Below are 15,626 nucleotides of genomic sequence, written 5' to 3' on the forward strand. Positions count from 1 at the left end.
GGGAGTAAAAACAACCAATCAAAATAACTCCAACCCAGTATTGTAGTCAATGGTGGATAGAGCTTTGGGAAGCACAGAGGGGAAAGTGCCCAGCAGGGGGCGCACCACTTAAGCTGGACCTTAAATGTGAGTAGGAGTTTGCTGGGCAGAGGAGAAGGCATTTGGTGGACAGAACAGAAGTACAGGGGCTTGCAGGTGAGAGGCAAGAGGTCATGTGTATTTGGAACAAAGAATGGCTGGGAAGGAGATGACTAGACGGAAAGGAGGGCCTAGGTCAGTGTGGGTGCATGAGGGCAGGAGGAGCCAGGGAAGGTAATGAGGAGGGGAATGACGTGGTCAGATTTGTGTTGTCTATCAATCTCTCTGGCCAGCATGTGGAGGATGAGTTGCAGGGGAGATGAAGAGGCAGGGGCAGAGTCCTGACCAGAGTGGTGGTGGCCTTCACAGGGCAGCAGCCCTGAGATGGACAGAGGGGGCCTATTCAAAAGTTGTTTGTGAGGCAGAACAGAGACTGAGTGGAGGACAGGGCACGAAGGAAAGGAGGTGCCCAGGGCACCCAGGTTTATGGCTTGACAGCACCAATGTGTCTCCAGCAGGAGCAGGGAACCGCTTCCCAGGCAGACCCATAAGGCAAGGCACAGGCAGGGGGTGCCAACCTGCCTCCCACCCCTGGACCTAACGTTGGTGAAGGCTGCTAGGACACGGATACACACACGCACACACATACACACATATTGCCTGGATTTTGCTTTGGGTTCTGGCCCCTCACTGCAGAACCTGGGTTGAAACCACTCTCCCCACTATTCTCGCAGCGCTGGGCCCCAACTCACATCGTGCCCACAGGTGCCTTCAGGAGTCCTGGGGGCAGATCACCTCCATGTACTTCAACACACACAAAAAATACAAGTGGCTGCATTTCAGTGAGGACTGTCTGTACCTGAATGTGTACGTGCCAGTAGGAGCGCTCGGGGACCCTCTGCTGCCTGTGAGTACTCAGCCTTCAACCACGCACCACCCCACTCAAGCACCCCATTGTCCCGCTCAGGCCTCAGCCCTTCTCGCCCAGGTGATGGTCTGGTTCCCAGGACACGCCTTCCTCGTGGGCTCCGCTTCCACGTATGATGGCTCCAAATTGGCAGCCCGGGAGAAAGTGGTGCTAGTGCTTCTGCACCACAGCCTCGGTGTCCCGGGCTTCCTTAGGTGGGCGGGGCCGGGAACCCCAGGCGGGGACCAGGGGCGGGGCCTCCTCTGGACTTGGGCTCAGGGAGGGGGGAGGAGAGGATTGGGCGGAAGGAAAGGGGCACGCCCTATGGGGCGTATCCGCGTGAGGGGCGTGACAGGGGCATGGTCTAATGCTTGTTGGAGCAGACAGGTGCTTGCTACCGCCTCAACGGGGCGGCGCCCAATTATAAGGAAGGAGATGCGGTGGTAAGACCCAGTCTCTGAGGGACACAGGGGGCGAGGCGGCGGCCCCCAGCACCCAAGCGTCGGGGCTCCGGACCCTGATCGTGAGCCCCGCGCGCTCAGCACAGGCGATAGCCAGCCCGTGGGAACTGGGCGCCGCTGGACCAGGTTGCAGCTCTGCGCTGGGTGCCGAAGAACATCACAGCCTTCGGCGGAGACCCAGGTTGGGTGACCTTGTTTGGCCAGTCATCAGGGGCCACGTGCATCTCGGGACTGGTGAGTGCAGTACTCAGATAGACCAAAGCAGGGACGCAGGCCCGCATGGCCTACGGGTTCTGCACAGATACATGTGAAGATTTGCATATGCAAGAACATTCCGGTCCACAGACCTGCCCTCACCCCTGCCATGGGTACCGCCCCGCACAGCCAAGGATGTCCATTACATTCAGGGAGCACTGATGAGAAAACCAAGCCAGCCCAGGAAGGGCAATGCTAACACTATGGATGTGGTGGGCCATAAAGATCACCCAGCACCTCCTGCCCCTCCACATTCCCCCAGAGCTCTATGCCTGAAACAGAGCCCCCCATCTGCCCTCTGCGCAGGGTTGGGGCCACCGACCAGGCCTGGGAGTCAGGCCTGGGTTAGAGACTGGGCTTTGCCCCTGACTCCTGGGGTACCACTGACCTGGAGTGTTCCTGTACTGTGGGTGTAAGGTCAGGTGCCCTGCGAGGGACATGTGGCTGGGCAGTGAGCAGGGACCACATCACACAAGGCCTTGTGGGCCACAATAATAATGCTCAAACACTGGAGCACATTCCATGTGCCAGTCACTCTTCTAAGCACCTTAGATGTATTCACTTGTTAATAACCTCAACAATCCAAAAAGAAGAGTATTCCCTTTCTTCCCTCTGCAAAAAGAGAAGTCTTCTCCACTCTACAGATGAAGAAAGTGAGGCCCAGAGAAGTTAAGCAACTTTATTGAAAATGCACTGGAGAGCAGGGAAAGATTTTTTTTTTTAAGGTCAAGTCTTGTATTTATTTATTTACTTTTGGCTGCGTTGGGTCTTTATTGCTGCATGTGGGGGCTAGTCTTCGTTTCAGTGCGTGGGCTTCTCATTGTGGTGGCTTCTCTTTCTGCGGAGCACGGGCTCTAGGCGCGCGGGCTTCAGTAGCTGTGGCACGCGGGTTCTAGAGTGCAGGCTCAGTAGTTTTGGCGCACGGGCTTAGTTGCTCCGCGGCATGTGGGATCTTCCCAGACCAGGGCTCGAACCCGTGTCCCCTGCATTGGCAGGCGGATTCTTAACCACTGCGCCACCAGGGAAGTCCCAAGCAGGGGGAGATTTTAAGCAGGGGAGTGACACAATCAGATGTGCATTTAGAGTTGGCTCAGTCTGCTGGAACTGGGTTAAAAAGAAGCACAAGCAGAGGCTTGGAGACCAGCTTGGGGTGGGGGGTGGCATATCTGATGGGGGCTGTTTCTGAAATAGAGGTAGAAAGGATGGACAGTAGAGGATGGCTGCAGAGTGATGCAGGAGGCCAAGTGGATGGGACAGGGGCAGCTGCAGCATATGGATGACCAGAGGATAGAGGGAAGGCCCCTGGGGCTAGGTGGATGCTATGGGTAAGGGACAACACCCAGATAGGGTGTGGCTGGAGCAAGTTTTGGGCACATGAAGTCTGAGGTGCCCAAGGGACAGGATGGGGGTCTCAGATATGGTTGTTCCCTCCAGCTTGGGCAGCAGAGAAAGGCTAAGAGCTCTCAGTGCAGATAATTGGGGCCCTGGGAAGCATATGGCCCCCTCTCCCACACTGCTAGCCCAGCAGCAGAGGGAGGCCCTTTCTGGTTGTTACACCAGCAGGACCACTATAACAACACTAGATCCCCTCTGGGACCCCTGGGGCCCGTTGAACAGACCAGAACAAGGATGCCCAGAGACAGGATGGCACTGGCTCTAGGTCTAGGACTCCAGCCCAGAACTCCTGACTCCCTCCCAGCTTCTGCCCTCTCTGAGCGCCTTCAGGCTGCCCAGCCATGGCCAGTGGTCCCCACTTTTGCATCTCATGGGTGCAATTCTCCCCACCCCTGCAGGTGACATCACCCCTAGCCTGGGGTCTCTTCCATCAGGCCATTTCCCAGAGTGGCACCGCAGTGCTCAGAGTCTTCATCACTTCATCACCTGGCTGAGGTTTAGCTGGGCTTGATTCACCCCAGTGCCTACAGGGGACATTCTGCCCTGAGGATCCAGGCTGGTCCAGACCTGCTTCTCAGGGTCCCTCAGTTCTCCCCTCCTCAGGCTTTCTCACACAGGTCTGGGGAAGGGAGTTTCTCCAAACAGCCACCCAGAAGCTATGCTTCCCCAAATTAGAGGGAGAGCAGCTGAGCGGAAGCCAGTCAGGCTGCAGCAGCTGCGAGGATCATAAAGGACTTTGGGAAACTCTAGGACCTTCTCTAGGAATTCAAGCAAGAACTCCGGTAGGCAGCCTGGATGGTGAGCTGGGCCCCTGCCTCCCATCGTCCCTGCCTCATACCCTCCCCATCCGCCCCGGAGGGTACCTCTCTTCCTGTCTGCTCCTCGCGGATGGCGCTCCTGAATGAGGGGGTTGGAGAGGGCTACCCACTGCCCTGTCTCCACCCTGTCTTCATGCCTTCGCTGGGATCCCCCGATGGCCACCCAGAGTCCTTCCTAAATCCCCTGCCAGACCCTACCCCACAGGGAGCGGTTCTCAGAACTGATTAGATCTTGGTGAAGACCCCAGGACAATTCTGTGGCTTTTCTCCAAGTTTACCTCGGCTCGCCCGGGCCACTCTGAACACGGAGGCGCACCGCTGCAAAGCTGGCCTAGGAACCGGGCGCGCACTCGCGTCTCCTGCGGGCCCCTGCGGCTCAGCTCGCCCCTTCCTCTCCTCCAACACCCCGAGATCCCCACCCACTGAAGCAGCAATCACCGGCCGTGGCGGCTGGGGAAGGGCCAATTAGTGCGGGAGACGCAGCCCCTCGGCTGTGCCCGCGCTGACCGCAGCCCCGCAGCGCCGCCGCCGCCGCCGCCTTCCCTGCCCGGCAGACAGCGCCAGCCGCCTGGGAGCCCCGGGGGACGCGCCGTCCGGCCTCCAGCCAACTGCAGTGATGGATCCAGGCGCCTGGCGTGGGGCCAGAGCCCGGGCGGACGCGAGGGCGCCGGGAGCTGCAACTCGCCACCGCTGGGTGGTGGGGGTGAGCGGAACGGGGCCTCCCTCCCTGTGAGGGCTCCTGCACCCCCGATGGCCTGCGCCCCGGCGCCTGCCTTCTTCAATAGCCAGGCAGGCGGGCTGCAGCGGCGCAGCGGCGGGCGGGTGGGGGTGGGGGAGGGTGGGGGTGGGGGAGGGTGGGGGAGGCCCTCTTACAGCCTCAAGGTCCTTTGACTTCGGGACCTCCGAAGCTCTGGCCTAGGCTGGCCGAGCCCAGAGCAGTTCCCTTTTGGAAGCCTTAGCAGGACCTGGCTTTAGAAAGCCTCGGCTTGTGCTTGACTAAAGCTCCCGTGCAAGAGGAGGTGGGCAGAAGGGTGGGTGGGCAGTGCCGGGCCACAGGTCTCTTTCACTGATGCATGAATGCATGGACTTCCTCCGCTGGGTCCCTGCCCTGCACAACCTGCCTTACCCACCTGTAGGCTTTGGGAGACCCAAGAGGCATCAGGCTTGCCCTCCAGGAGCTCTCAGGCTGTGGGCAGAAGCTCCAGGGGCTTGGCTGGGATCCCAAGCTAATGGAAACTCTGCGGTCCAGGGAGGCTTTAGGTGAAGAAAAGGGGCAGGCACTTCAGGGCTTCCCTTTCCCCCAACTGACTCCTTTTCGGCCCAAGTTGGACACACTGGAGCCCTGTACTGAGGGACAAGGTGGGCCTAAGCCCAGGACACACTCTGGATGAGGCTGAGGAAGGGTTTGGCAGGAAGGTTCACAAATGGGGTTCACCAAAGAGATCTACTGCAGGATACTTCTGTTTCCCCCACCTGTGCCACAAGGGGCTGGGTTAGAGGTGCTGAGTCCCTTGACCAGTCCTGGATGCAGTAGTGTGGAGTTCAGGGTGGCTTTTTCCCTGTGACCCGCCCCCAACTCAGGTCCGGCCTTGGTAGGGAAGAATTGGGGGCCTGCCTTGTGCCCTAGAACCTCACTCAGGCCCTAGTGGGCCAGACTTCCTGTGAGGGAGAAGGGATCACTTCTAAGGGAGTGAGAATTCCCCTTTCTCCGTACCAAGCTCATTAGCTGTGTGTGTGGCAGGGGGGAAAACTGAGAAATTGGGGCATGGGGACTGAGTGAGGAAGGGAGACAATGACACAGATAGCACCTTGGGTCCTTTGTGGAATGAGATGACAGCGCATTGAATTAAAGCATGAGGAAAGGTACGGAGACAGGTGAAAGAGACTGTGGAACAATCTGCCGAGAAAGCCAGGGAGTGGAGGAAAGAAACAGAAGCAGGTGGACACACGCCCAGACAAGCAAATGGACAGAGAGACAGGGCAGTGCCGGGGGCTGTCCAGGCTGGAGAAGGGCAGTACCTGGGCACTCAGAAGGGGGCAGTGGGCCCTGTTTCTCATCTCAGTTGTCTGGCTGCCGAGACCCTTGGGGGCATGATAGAAACGGTCATCTGGAAAGGCTGTGGGAGCACAGGGATGACCTATCTTGGGTTGGGTTGGGGTGTCAGGAGGGCTTCCAGGAGGAGCACCTGAAAGGACCAGTAGGAAAGACTGGAGGGGATGGAGGTGGAGAGGGCGGGGGAGCTGCGTCAGAGGCGCAGCAGAAAGACAGGCCTGGAGGCAGGAATTAGCCTGTTGCATCCCAACAGTTCTGCGTCATTTTGGCCCACACAGGACGGCTAAAAGAGGAACCGGGCCCAGAGCTGGAGGACCAGTCCTGTAAGCCTGGGAGAGAGCACGGCCTCTACCCTGAGGTACTGGGGAGCCATGGGAAGGACATGTCCTGGTCAGGCTTGTCTTCCAGGAGGTTACAGAGTACAGAGCAACTGGAGGAGGAGAGGGAAGAAGTGGGGAGGCCGGGGGAGGGTGGTGCAGAACTGGACAGTGAGTTCTGGACATGGAACAGAGCAAACAATTTCATAAAGCAGATGGGCGAGGTCAACTCTGAACACCCCCTCTCCCCCATCCATAGGTGGGCCCCTGGCTCAGAGCTGTCCCACCCAGCCCAGCCTGGGAACTCATGTGAACCCTCCGCGGGGCCTGGGGTATCTCTGCCCCAACCAAGTGGGACCAGGAAAAGCCCCAAGAGGGAGTCCAGTCCAAGGTGAGGGCACAGGCAGGGCCAGGTGTTGCTGAGGAAGCTCCCCCCTCCACGCCCCCTCCCCCTGCATAAGCTAATCAAGATAGTACTGCAGCCTCCTGCCACTGACCCTCTATCGTTGCAACGGTAGCTCCATGGCCACAGGGGGTTGAGTCTGGGCCTATTTGTCTGTGGAGCAAATCAGAAGGGGAGGAAGGTCCACGTGAGTCCTGAAAGAACTCAGAGGCTGAGAGCAGGTGGCCTCACGGAGCAGAGGTCAACGTACCTCTTTTAGGCAGAGTTTGGGAGCTGTGTGTTCCTGTCTGGGCTTGTTCCTCTGTGTGTGTCCTCAAGCAAGCCACTTGCCTATCTAGGTCTGGTTTCCACTCTCCAGTGCACTGGGAGCAATCTCTGGGGTAGGACACTGCTCCAGCCCCGGGCCCTCCCAGCTATGGTCCAGGACTCCTGTCTACTCCCAGCCTGTTCAGCCGTAGGTGCTATGGAGGAGCACGCCTGTGGCTTCACCAAGGAGTCACTGGGTGACCATTACGTATCTTCTACTGTGAAGGAGCCAGGACCCTTTTGAAGCCTGAAGGTGGAAGAAAAGCCTTTCAGGAAATTAGCACTAGTGGCGGGAAAATTCATCAAAAGCTGACAGAGGCTCCTGGTGCTGATTCATGTCTCTTGCCTAAGGAGCAGCTCTTCTGGCCTGAGGGAAGGACTAGTAGCTTCCAGGGCCTTCCAAAGACCCCAGACCCAAGACTCCAAAACGCTGGCCCTGTTGCTGGGGCTCTCACCATCTGGTGGGGACACCACCATGAGTTTTTTGCTCCTGAATCATGGGGTCCTACAGTGCTAGGAAAGGCTGCTGATGGACAGGGGACTTGGGTTTGAATACAACTGTTCCTTCTGCTCTGTGATCTCAGACACTTGGTGGGCCTCTCTGATCCTCTCTGCCAGGAGGAATTCTGACCTTGCCTGCCTTCTAGGTGACCACTACATCTATAATCCTCAGCATATCTGGGAAAAGAATAACTTTTCGAAGAGGGAGGATGGAACCATATCCAAACAACTGTTGGTAGTGGGACCGAGGCAGCAGGGAAACAGTCTGGATGTGGACCTCATTCTGGTGGCACAGACTCCCTCCCACTTCCAGGTATTATGGAAGCCAGAAGAGCTGTTGCAAGACACACCTCCAGGGAGCACCATTTACCTGGTTTACAGTGTGAATGAGCCCCAGGATGTTACCTGAGCTCCATGCACTACCTCCTCTGAACTTGCCACCTACACGCACAAGTACAACACCCATGCCTCAGAGAAGGCTCTGATGGGATCTCTTGGTTACCACCTAACCCAAAGCATCCACACTGGACAGTCTTTGCAGCTCCGTCCTCCCCTCCAGCCTGTCCGTGTTTACCTTCAGCTCCCAGAACTGGTCCAGCCACCAGGCCAGCCAGATTACGTGAAGCATAATCCTTTGAAGGGGCTATGGATGTAGCAGACCCCAGAGCCACAGGGAATCCCTTCCAGGGCCACTCTGACCCTGGCACTGCCACTGTCTCTGGCTCAGCTACAAAAGGAGGCACACCACAGGCAGCTATCCTCTGCTGTAGGAGATCATTAACTCCCCAGCCTTGTTAAGCCAGCTTCCTTTTCCAGGCCCTTCTTAGCTCATTTTATGTTTTTTTTTTTTTTGAGGGGGTTTCTTTTGGCCACAGTGTGAGGCATGTGGGATCTTAGCTCCCTGACCCGGGATCGAACCGACGCCCCCTGCAGTGGAAGCATGGAGTCTTAACCACTGGATGGCCAAGGAAGCCGCCTCATTTTATGATATTTTGACTGGACCTTGTATGGACTCAAGCTGTTATCCAGTTCTTCCCTTGATGGCCAACATTTACAGCTGGATTTTTATCAAAGTATGAAGTTGTACAAATCCTAGAATTTCATAGCTAGAAAGGACCTTAAAGATTGTCATAGCCACCATGCTTTGAGAGTTTATAACTTTGTGTCAGACACTTTGTACAGATATTTTTGGCTGCCCAGTATATCCTTTCCTTTTCCTATGACATCACCCTGTCCACAGAGATTCACAGTGTCCACACTTCAGGGATGAGCACGTAACCCAAATTTGGCCTATTAAAGTCAATCCCAAGATTTTTGCGGGAATATCAGGAAAGAGTAGTCCTTACCTCTTGAAGGTGAGTCAGCGTGTGAATGAAGCTAAAACATAACAAAGAGACCAAGAGAAAGAGAGACAGACAGACAGACAGACAGAGACAGAGAGACAGAGACAGATTTCTGGTTTCAGTGCTTGAACACCTGGATCTAGCCATGCCTGAAGCAAGAATTTTCAATTAAATGAACTGATACATTCCCTTTTTTTGTGGAAGTTAGTTTTAATTGGGTTTTTGTCACTTGAAGCCAAAACAGTCTTGACAAGTATGAGTAGATGTCTCTGTCCTCAATGTTTTGATTAGAAATCTGAGGAACCAGCTAGCTCTGGGTTCTCAGGCAAGTCACTAAAGCTCTCTGACATCAGGTTGCTCTGACAAAGATTGAAAGGACTGAATTTCTTCAACTTCAGGACTCCTTTGCTCTCCTGGGATCTCTGGAGCTACCTGGCCACATGCCCTTAAAAGAATCAATCACTTGTTCTGAGTCTCAATTTTCTGAGCTACAAAATAGGACAGTCATTCTTTCCCTCCTTACCTTGGGAGAGTCCAGTGAGAAAGTGTTTGGAAAATTGCTTGTACTAAAGCAAATGTTATGTAGTGTGCATATTATACAAAGGAGGAATCTCAGCTCATACCAGACAACCATTGTCCCAAAATGGCTCATATCTCTTCCAAAACAGTTTTTTAACACTTTTAAAAATAAAACTTAAGACATTAAAACATACTCATAAAGAAGGCTTACCCACAGCCTCTCATTGGGCAGGATCTAGCTCAGGACAGGCCCAGGTAAAGTAAGGGATATGGCACTGAGTGAAGCTTGCTTGGGAATCACTCTTTGTCACTGCTGAGCTCTCTAGGAAGCTTTACCTTCAGGCTGTTTTTTGTTTTGTTTTGTTTTAATAAATTTATTTATTTTTTGAGGCTGCGTTGGGTCTTCGTTGCTGCACGTGGGCTTTTCCTAGTGGCAAGTGGGGGCTACTCTTCATTGTGGTGCGTAGGCTTCTCATTGTGGTGGCTTCTCTTGTTGGGGAGCACGGGCTCTAGGCGTGCAGGCTTCAGTAGTTGTGGCACACGGGCTCAGTAGTTGTGGCTCGTGGACTCTAGAGTGCAATACTTGTGGCGCACAGGCTTAGTTGCTCCGTGGCACATGGGATCCTCCCGGACCAGGGCTCAAACCTGTGTCCCCTGCATTGGCAGGCAGATTCTTAACTACTGCGCCACGAGGGAAGTGCCACAGGCTGTTTTTTAAGGAGTGCCCTTGGGATCAGAACCTGTTGATGGGAGAGGAAGGAAGCAGAACTGGGTGGAGGGAGAAGCCAAGCTCCACTGCAGGCCCAACAGCAGCTTCAGCTGACTCCACGGGGAGCTTTAGAGCTATTATGACCCATCAGCATTGCCCTGCTGGGCCTTTACAATCCCATCTTGATCAGTCATTGGATGTGAGCTGCCCAGGAAGGAAGAGTGACCTGCAGGTAGCTCTCTGCAGCTCAGGAAATCCCTGAGGGGGATAAGAGCATCCCAGCTGCTGGGGTAACAAGTCATTCACTGAAGAGAGATCTGGGTGGTGCATCTCTGTGTCCATGTTAATCACCAACACTACTCAAGCTGCAAGGCATGCTGGGAGCTCCCCTTGGGCAGGAGGGAGCAAGATGAAGTTAGCATAAGGTGGGGCTGGGGAAGCTACCAAGACTGTGAGGTGTCCTTGAGGAGGTTGCATTTAGCCTCCAGGGCAGGCATTGGTGAGGGGATGCTATGGGGCAGTCATTCTGCTCAGCACAGTTGAGAAAGATTTCTCAGAGGCCTCTGAACCCACATTTAATGGAAGAGTATGAATTTGCTTGGCTGAGAAGGGGAAAGAAGCAAGCTAAACGGAGGAAGTTAGGCAGGGCTGGAACAGTCTGAAGCTGAACTCCTTGACCATTCACTCAGAAGCGTCATCTAGAGGAAGAGGGCTACTGTCTGCTTTATTAATTATTCCTCATGTTCCTAGAGGGAAAGCAGGCCAGTGAGGTGGACGTTGGCTAGTAATTCTGGCTGCCTATTTATAAGGCCATGTTACAGCATGATGGGAAGCCCTGCCTGCAAGGATGGTTTAGAGCTTGTCAAATTTGGGAAAGAATCCAAGAACAGAGCAAGGTGTCAAGGTATCAGCAGAGAGACAAAAGGAGATATGGTAAAAGAGGATGCGTTTGGACTCAAGAGTTGATGAATGAGCCAGAACTGAGTGTTGAATTATTCAACCTGCCTTATTGATCCATTGATCTCTCTCTGCAGGTCTTGGTTTATTCTTGGTTGGCATTTCCTGTGTCTGAGATAGTGAGAAGAGAAATGGAGGAAGGAGGGAACAGATTTTTAAGACTCAAGAAGAGAGAAGAGGCAGTGCCAAAGAGAAATTTGGCTACAGGTATCAGGAAGCTTAAAATGCCTGCGTCTTTTGACAGAGTGGATCTATTTCTGGAAACTGACCCTAAAAACACTATCCAAAACTTTTAAGAAAAAGCCTTAAGCACCACGATGTTCACAGAAGCCTTATTTTATAACAGTGAATAATGGGAAACAACCTAAATAGATGTCCGACAACAGGGGATCAGCCAAGATGCCATTAGGAGTTTTATATGATTACGTGGGAAAATACTTACGCCATAGGGTTAGGTCATAATGGAACATTCAAAACTGTACATATAGAATGTCATAGCTGGGTGAAGAAATGTGGATAGAAAGAGGCCAAAGAAAATATACTGAAATGTTAGCAGTGATTGTTTTGAAGTGGTGGACTCTCTTCTTTTCCTATATTTCCTAAATTTTCTACAATAAATACACACAAGTTTTAAATAATTAAAACGAAATGTAAGGGTGGAGTGAGAGACACTCACATGAAGCCTGCACAGAAGTAAAATAAACACAAATTACTGGGGAGCCAACTCCTTCCAGAACCCAGGGTACTGCTGTGTCCTAGGTGTGCTGACCATCTCCCTGGCATATTGAATGGACACAACGGAGAGAATGAGGTGACACTGTGGTGCAGTCACTCTGCAGAGGACAATCAAAGGCCCCTGAACTCATATTTAAAGAAAAAGTATGAGTTTTCCTAGCAGAGAAGAGGGAGGAAGTCATGCTCGGTAGAGGGAACAGTTAGAGCAAAGGCACTGAGGCATGTGTGAAACGCAGGCAGGCCAGTGTGGCTGGATTACAGGGTGCCATGGGGAGAAATGATGGGAGATGGGATTGGAAAGGAAAGTAATGACTGTCAGGGGATCACGATTGCTGGACTGAGGGACTTTGCCTCTCAGCCATAGGCAGACCGGAGACTTGGGGGAGGGGTTTAAGCAGGAGGGCACTGTGGTTAGAGCACCGCATTCTCCAGTTCCCTAGTGTAGTCTGTTTCCCATCACCCTCCAGAAACTTGGAGGTAGGGGAGGGGAAGGGGAGCAGTCCAGCAGCCCTCACAGATGGTCAGCCAGGCCTCCTGACACCAGCCTGGCCCTCTTCCCACCACACCAGGTTCAGTCCCCAACCCCAGCCATCCAGACAAACTCCTCCACCTCCCATGACAAAGAGGCTCATTTGGAGCCTGGGCAAGATTTGCAAACGTCAAACTTGTAATTACAAGGATGAAATCATCTGGTTCCTTTTAAGCAAACGTGTTTATTGATCCCAACACTGGAGAAATGCTCTTCTGGGGAAACTTGCTCCTCTCTGCTTTCCTCTCCCTCTGGGATGGCTGAGCTGATGGAGGGAGTGTGGCAGGGCAGTTAAGAAGCGGGAAAACCTCCCAGAGGGGAAATTCTTAAGGGCCTAAGGGTGAATTGTATGGTATGTAAATTATATCTCCAAAAAATTATTTAGGGCTCAGGAAACTGCCTCATTTAGGCAGATGATACCCTCATCCTGGACTTAAGCTCATCTCCATCCAAAAACTAGAAGCTGGGGAGAGCCAGGCTTTAGTGGCTCCGTGCCAGCCCCTAATCCTCCTTCTCTCCCACCCCCCTCAACATTCATTTGTGGCTCCAGATCCTATTTCAGCTTCAAGATGGCACACTATTTCCTCACTAACTGACGGGAAACTGTTTCTTCAGAAAATAGCGCACCAGTGGCTCAGGGACCTGGAAGGACTTCACCCTCACTTTGAGGAGAGGCAGGTGTGGGTGGCAGCTAAGACCAGATCTGTATAAAGCCATCCTTTCTGCTGGACCTGGGAGGCAGGACGTCTAGGCCTTGACCTTCCAAGCCAAGGAGGGACAAACAGTTGGGCTCAGGGGGCAGGAATGTGCAACCATCAAGGGCAAGAGCCACGTCCTGCCTCAAGGCCCACAGTAGGACCCCCTTCATTCAACCCGTTGGGGCCCCTTTGGGAGCATGGTAGGGTGCTTCAGGAGGAATGACCCCAGCCACAGCTCTCCACAAGCTCGCAGTTCAGTTAAGGAGACAAGCAGGACTTTTGGCATCTCTACCGGTACAGGCCTTGGAATGGAATGGTTAAGGGCACCAGCCCCTCTGAACCCCAGTTTTCTCATCTGTAGAACAGGGTCAATAACAACAAACTTGCAGGTTTATGCTGAGGAGTGGACAAAGAGGATACACTCCAAAGGCTTAGCCATTTCCTTACCTCTCATGGATCAGGGTCCTGTCCATGTCCTGTGGTCACTTATTTACCTTTTCGGAGCCTCTATTTCCTTATCTGTCAGACAGGGACAAGGAGGACTGTCTTAGAAGGTGGTTGTGGGAATTAACTGACATAAGGGGCAAAAAAGCACCCAGTTCAGAGCTTCACATTTGGGCCAGACAATTAAGGGTTCCCTCAATACCCTACTCAGGGGTATTGTGGTTTCTCTGCCCACCATCCAAGATCAGTGGGAGCAGCTGCCCACTGGGAAAGCAGGAGAGAGGAGGCCCTGGGCTGACGGAATCCTTAGGAGAGGAAGGCTCCGAGCAGCAGGGCTTCAGAGAATTCAGCCAGGTTTGTGGGGTTGGGAGGGTGTTTCTAGGCAATGGACAGACACCCTCAGGCTTCCATCTGTGGGCCCTACTAGAGCTGGCTCTTAGCAAACTCCTTCACTGGGTGGTGCCTGGACCAATCCATACTCATCTGGACAGAAGCACAGAGCTAAATATACCTGATGTAGGTGAAATTTTCCTTTATTAATTTCCTTTAATCCAGTTTTTAAAATAAGTGAAAAAAATTTAACAACAACCAAAAAAGGCATACAGAGGTCAGTCGAGGAGATGGCCTCCTTCAGCCTGCGGCTCGTTTCCCGGTCATCCTGGCCGGTTGGACGCCAGACAATGGCGAGTGTGGGTTACCCTGTGGCCTGGAGTTGCCAAAGGCTGTCTGTGGTGCTGCTGTTCTGGGTCCGCCTGGCAGACTTTCCCATCCCTTTCCTTCAGGCCGTCATCCCCCCCAACCCCCACCCCCGTGAGGCTGACACTTAGAGTGCTCTGTCCTGCTCTGAACTCCCTCTGCTCCGAGTCCTGCCCCCTTAAGCCTAGAAGGGATTTGTCTTGACCATGACCTTTTCCTTGTCAAAAAAGTTCATGGGGGCTTTCTGCCTCTGCTGCTGCCAAGGCCCCTGTGAAAAAGCCTGTGGCGAACGGGGGCAAAAAAGGAAGCTAGTACTGAAGTTTACCCTTGACTGCATCCACCCCGCAAAAGATGGAATCATGGATGCTGCCAATTTTGAGCAGTTTCTTTAGGAGAGAATCAAAGTGAATGGAAAAGCTGGGAAACTTGGTGGAGGGGTTGTAACAATCAAGAGAAGCAAGAGCAGGATGACTGTAATGTCTGAGGTGCCTTCTCCCAAAAGGTATTTGAAATATCTCACCAAAAAATATTTGAAGAAGAATAATCTACATGATTGGTTATGCGTAGTTGCTAACAGCAAAGAGAGTTACGAATTGCATTTCTTCCAGATTAATCAAGATGAAGAAGTGGGGCTTCCCTGGTGGCGCAGTCGTTGAGAGTCCGCCTGCCGATGCAGGGGACACGGGTTCGTGCCCCGGTATGGGAAGATCCCGCATGCTGCGGAGCGGCTGGGCCCGTGAGCCATGGCTGCTGAGCCTGCGCGTCCGGAGCCTGTGCTCCACAACGGGAGAGGCCACAACAGTGAGAGGCCCACGTACTGCAAAAAAAAAAAAAAAGATGAAGAAGTGGGGGAAGATGAGGATTAAAATTCAACTATCTGGAATATTTTGTATGAGTTCTTGAATAAAACTTGGGAACAACAACAACAAGAAGTTCATGTCTGTCTGAGCATCTAGGCCACTCTAGTGAGATTTCAACTTTTATTTATTCCACATTTCCCAGGGCAGAAACGATTATTGCTAGAATCCAAACACCAAGGTCAGCTGCAGGTCCGTGAGCCCTACCTGGACCCACTGTGGAGTAAGAGTGCTTCCCTGTGAATCATCTTTTGGAGACAGAAATGAAAGGTTTTACACAAATGTCTACCTGAACAGAATGTGGTGGTGTTGCATGGTATCACATGGGATATCCTTTTTTCCTGCTATTGAAGTCAACAGCAGAAACTCTGTTCCCCAGACCACAGTCCATATTGACTGAGAGCAAACTCATCATCTTCCTCTCATTTAAACAATGGCTGTGTTGTCCTAGTGCCCAAAGGTCTTCTTAGTTGAACTGGAAAGACTTAAGGGAGAAGCAGCAGATGGATGAAAACTTCTATTCCTTGTGAGTGACTTAGTCCTGCCTTGGTAACTTGGGGTAGAGGCTGCCTCACTTACCTCCCAACATAAAGTGCAGATGTTCTAAGGCTGGTTGTATCCACGCTTTGTGCTGATGTGAAGTTT

At 53.0% G+C, this 15,626-nt stretch overlaps 1 protein-coding gene across 5 annotated transcripts in view; it reads left to right on the top strand.

Annotated features, from left to right (window-relative positions):
- The window catches only part of LOC132510058 (cocaine esterase-like), a 45,770-nt gene extending 31,014 nt beyond the window's left edge, over window positions 1-14,756 (top strand). Inside the window, exons 18-26 of one of the 5 annotated variants that reach the window (XM_060131770.1) lie at window positions 813-985; window positions 1,528-1,680; window positions 3,772-4,617; window positions 5,051-5,174; window positions 6,246-6,325; window positions 6,544-6,675; window positions 7,026-7,807; window positions 8,350-8,567; window positions 11,100-11,581. The gene's annotated coding sequence lies outside the window, so the exon portion shown is untranslated. Of the gene's footprint in view, window positions 1-812; window positions 986-1,527; window positions 1,681-3,771; window positions 4,618-5,050; window positions 5,175-6,245; window positions 6,326-6,543; window positions 6,676-7,025; window positions 7,808-8,349; window positions 8,568-11,099; window positions 11,582-14,732 lie in introns of those variants that run through there. The other 4 variants (XM_060131772.1, XM_060131773.1, XM_060131771.1 and 1 more) reach the window with 4 other exon arrangements.
- The last annotated feature ends 870 nt before the right edge of the window (window positions 14,757-15,626 follow it).

Source organism: Lagenorhynchus albirostris, chromosome 19 (assembly GCF_949774975.1).
Source record: "Lagenorhynchus albirostris chromosome 19, mLagAlb1.1, whole genome shotgun sequence".
Taxonomy (NCBI): domain Eukaryota; kingdom Metazoa; phylum Chordata; class Mammalia; order Artiodactyla; family Delphinidae; genus Lagenorhynchus; species Lagenorhynchus albirostris.